We start from the raw sequence: 5,418 nt of genomic DNA on the forward strand, positions 1-5,418 counted from the left end.
GTTGAAGCCCTGCTTCTTCTACCTGTCATACACCCAATAAGGTACAAGCAAGAAAGATAGATGCAGACAATATTTTCTGCAGAAATGCTGTTAGTGTGAGTGATGTAATATATCAAATAGTTAGTGGGTTAGTGAACTGAATGGTAAATAACTAAGAAAATGGGTAGGGGGAAGGGAAGAGAATAACTGATCAGAAAGTAAATTACTCAAATTAACTTAAATCAAACAAAAGAAAAAAAAATTCTCAATCTAGTTATCCACCAATTTAATCATTGTTGATACAAAATCAATCCCCGGCAACGGTGCCATAAACTTGATGCACGGAAACTTGTCTCTTAACAAATCTCCCTCAGCAAGTATACCGAATTGTCGTCAAGTAATAACTCACAAAAGAGTGAGGTCGAATCCCACAGGGATTGATTGGTCAAGCAACTTTAATTGGAGGAATGTTCTAGTTGAGCTAAGCAGAATTTGGTTTGAGAGTTATAGGAAATTAAATGGCGGGAAAGTAAATAGCAGAAAATGTAAATGCTAGAAATAAAGAGCTGAAAATAAATGACGGAAAGTAAATTGCAGAATCTTAAACGGGAATGGGGAAGATGATCATAGAAGTAAGGATGAAGATTGAAAGCTTTCTAGTAAAATCAAGAGAAAAAAAAGAAGAAGAATAATGAAAACTATTATTGATCCATCAAATCAAAACAGAGCTCCCTAACCCAATGAAAGAGGTTTAGTTGTTCATAGCTCTGGGAATGGAAAGCAAAGATGGAGAGTACATTCTGAAAGTTAAACTAGAAGTGCAGAGAAAGTAAAATACAGAGAGTAATTCTAATAATGACAAAAGCTTCCTTTTCTAGTTCAAAGCTCTCCCTATTTATACTATTCTTCTGATCTTCTAGTTTGCTCTTCAAGTCTTGGATATGGGCCTTTGGATCTTGAGTTGAAGCAGTTATCTTCTTCAGTGGGCTCAGCTTTACTTGTAGAGAAAGTGTGAAGTAGGCAGGGACTTTAGCTTAGGGCATTAGTGGTGTTAACGTTAAGTGAAAATGTGGGGTTGAGAACGTTAGTGACAATCACCTTTTTCACTAACGTTCCTAACCCAAAGTGGTCCACGTTAACTTCAACGTTAGTGGCACTAATGTGACCACTAACGTTGACCCTTGGCCCTTCGCAAACGTTACTGGGGTTTACCTTTTTCAATAACGTTGAGAGTACCCCTTTCTCCCTACGTTAAAGTTCACGTTAGAATAGTTAACGTGGCCTTTAACGTAGGCTTGCCAAATCTTCGAGAGTGTTAGTGACACTTACCTTTGTCACTAATTCTTCAGAAAGCCCCTACTTCCCACGTTAGAGTTAACGTTAACTAGGTCAACATGACTTCTAATGTGGTATTGATAGCCATCTCCAACGTATTATTGATCCATCAAATCACAACAGAGCTCCCTAACCCAATGAAAGGGGTTTAGTTGTTCATAGCTCTGGGAATGGAAAGCAAAGATGGAGAGTACATTCTGAAAGTTAAACTAGAAGTGCAGAGAAAGTAAAATACAGAGAGTAATTCTAATAATGCCAAAAGCTTCCTTTTCTGTATTTCAAATCTACTCCTATATATACTACTCTTCTGATCTTCTTACTCACGTAAGGTATTACTTGGACGACCCAATGCACTTGCTGGTTAGTGGTACGAGTTGTGAAAAGTGTGATTCACAATTCGTGCACCAGTGAGTGTTACTAACGTTGGTGATTCTTGCTCCATCCATGTTAGAGTCCATGTTAACTAGGTTAACGTGGCTTTTAACGTGGCCAATATGGGCTTAATCCAATGTTAGTGACAAAGGTGAGTGTCACTAACGTTGGCATCATCTTCTTCTTCCACGTTAGAGCTCATGTTAACTAAGTTAACGTGGCTCTTAACGTGGCCAATTGCCCCTTTTGGAACGTCAGTGGCACTTACTTTTACCACTAACATTGGAGTTCTACTTCTCTTCCACGTTAGCTTCCACGTTAGCATAGTTAACGTGGCAACTGACGTGGGCTATGATGGCTCACGAAGGCGTTATTGGCAATCACTTTCCTCATTAACGTTGCAAGCTAGCCTTCATTCCACGTTAGTGGTCACGTTAGCTAGACTAACGTGGCTACTAACGTGGTTCTTCCTTACTTCCTTTATCCTGAAATCAAGCAATAAAGTGCATCAAAGCTCTAATCCAAGTTATGAGACGTGCATCATTCAATTTATCCTTTAATTCATGCATAATTCTCATGAAATCATGTAAAATTCACAATGTTTGCTTGAATCAAGATGTAAGTGATTATTTACCCAAAACTTGCTTATTTCCTAAGAAAATGCATGAAACTACCTTAAAACCATAAAGAAAAGGTCAGTGAAACTGGCCAAAATGCCCTGACATCAGTTACTATCAGCACTTGCAGGTGTCTGATCCCTCACTGGCGTTTGAACGCCAGGATTGGGTGCTGGATGGGCGTTTAACGCCAGCTTCCCCCTCTTTTCTGGCATTTAAACGCCAGAACTGGGCAAGGAATGGGCGTTCAACGCCAACTTTTCTCCCTTTTCTGGCGTTTGAACACCAAAAGTGGGCATCCACTGGGCGTTTGACACCAATCTTTCACCCTTTTCTGGCATTTGAACGCTAGAATTATTCCTCTCTGGGCTCTTGCTGTCCTCAGAGGGATTTTGGGCAGTAGTTTGGTCATCCTCTGTCAGTTGTTCCTTTCTTGGCTTTCTGCTACTTTGAGCTGATTTATTCAATGTCTTCCCGCTCCTTAATTGGACAGCTTGGCATTCTTTTGTTATCTGTGTAGATAGCTGCTGTCTTGTCTGATTCAATTGTGCTTCCATATTCTTGTTAGCATTTTTAGTGTCTTGGAGCATCTCTTTAATTTCTGATAATTGTTTTGTCATAAGGAATAATGCTGATTAAGTTCAACAATCTGTTCTTGAGGATTAGGATCAGTAGTTACTATTCTAGCCTCTTCTTTTATAGAGGACTCACTGCTTGAGTACAGATGCTGATTTCTAGCAACCGTATCTATGAGTTCTTGAGCTTCTTCAATCATTTTCCTCATGTGTATAGATCCACCGGCTGAGTGGTCTAGAGACATCTGAGCTTTTTCTGTAAGCCCATAGTAGAAGATGTCTAACTGTACCCACTCTGAAAATCTTTTAGAGGGGCATTTCCTTAGCATCCCTCTGTACCTCTCCTAGGCATTATAAAGGGATTCATGATCCTCTTGTTTAAAGCCTTGGATGTCCAGCCTCAGCTGTGTCATCCTTTTTGGGGGGGTAAAATTGATTCAGGAATTTGTCTGATAACTGTCTCCATGTTTTTATGCTTGCTGTGGGTTGGTTATTTAACCACCTTTTAGCTTGATCTTTTATAGCAAATGGAAACAGTAACAATCTGTAGACATCCTGATCTACTTCTTTATCATGTACTGTGTCAGCAATTTGTAAGAACTGTGCCAAAAACTCAGTAGGTTCTTCTTATGGAAGACCAGAATACTGGCAATTTTGCTGCACCATGATAATGAGCTGAGGATTTAGCTCAAAACTGCTTGCTTTGATGGGAGGTATACAGATGCTACTCCCATATGCAACTGTAATGGGGTTAGCATATGACCCCAGAGTCCTTCTGGACTGTTCATTTCCACTTATGTCCATGATGGAGAAAAGGGAATTGATATGAATTACAAATAAATTATATTTTAAAATTTTTATTTTATTTAATTAAAAATAACCGAATAAAATAAAATGAAATAAATGAAAAATAAAATAAAAGTTTCGAAAATTAAGAGAAAAAGTAAAAAGATAAATAAATAATTCGAATGCTAAAATGGCTAATTAATTAAAAATATTTGAAAAATTCTGGATATGATTTTTGAAAATTAGAAGAAAATGGAATAAAAACAAATTGAAAACTAAATTAATTAATTAATTAAAAAGATTCTGAAATTAGCAATCAAAAAGATATGATTGAAAATTATTTTGAAAAAGATATGATTGAGAATATATGATTGAAGAAATTAAAAAGATTTGATTTTTGAAAAAGATTTGAAAAGATCAATTTTTTTGAAATTAGAATTTTGACTTGACTAAAAAAAGATATGATTTTGAAAATCTTTGACTAAATTAATGCAAAATTTCAAAAATTATCAGTAAAATAAGGAAAAGATATTTTTTTTATTTTTGAATTTTAATGAGGAAAGAGAAAAATAACAAAATGACACTAAACTTAGAAATTTTAGATCAAAACAAAGAGAACAAACAAGAAAACTTTGAATGTCAAGATGAACACCAAGAACACTTGGAAGATCAAGATGAACACCAAGAACAAATTTTTGAAAAATTTTTAAGTAAATAAAAGCACAAGGGACACCAAACTTAAAATTTTTAGAAAATTAAACACAAATTTTCGAAAATTTAAAGGAAAACACAAAGAAGACACCAAACTTAAAAATTTTTAAAGATCAAGGAAGAACTAAGAACATGCAAATTCGAAAAATTAAAAGAAAATAAAAGCATGGAATTGACACCAAACTTAAAATATGAAACTAACTCAAATAAAAGACTCAAATTTAGTGACTCTAAACCAACAAAAATAATTTATTCCTAATCTAAGCAACAAGATAAACCGTCAGTTGTCTAAACTCGAACAATCCTCGGCATCGGTGCCAAAAACTTGGTGCACAAAATTACAATCACACTTTTGCAACTCCGCACAACTAACCAGCAAGTGCACTGGGTCGTCCAAGTAATACCTTCCGTGAGTAAGGGTCGATCCCACGGAGATTGTCGGCTTGAAGCAAGCTATGGTTATCTTATAACTCTTAGTCAGGATATCAAGAATTCTCAGATTTGATTGTAAAAAGTAAAAGAACATGAAATAAATACGTGTTATGCAGTAATGGAGAACAAGTTGAGGTTTTAGAGATGCTCTATCTTCTGAATCTCTGCTTTCCTACTGTCTTCTTCTTCATGCACGCAAGGCTCCTTCCATGGCAAGCTATATGTTGGTGGATCACCGTTGTCAATGGCTACCATCCGTCCTCTCAGTGAAAATGTTCCAAATGCGCTGTCACCGCACGGCTAATCATTTGTCGGTTCTCACTCATGTTGGAATAGGATCTATTGATCCTTTTGCGTCTGTCACTACACCCAGCACTCGTGAGTTTGAAGCTCGTCACAGTCGTCCCTTCCCAAATCCTACTCGGAATACCACAGACAAGGTTTAGACTTTTCGGATCTCAAGAATGGCCGCCAATAATTCTAGCCTATACCACGAAGGTTCCAATCTTAGATTAGAAACCCAAGAGATACACATTCAAGCTTGATTGCATGTAGAATGGAGGTGGTTGTCAGGCACGCGTTCATAGGTAAGAATGATGATGAGTGTCACG

This window comes from Arachis ipaensis, chromosome B08 (genome assembly GCF_000816755.2).
Source record: "Arachis ipaensis cultivar K30076 chromosome B08, Araip1.1, whole genome shotgun sequence".
Classification (NCBI taxonomy): Eukaryota; Viridiplantae; Streptophyta; class Magnoliopsida; order Fabales; family Fabaceae; genus Arachis; species Arachis ipaensis.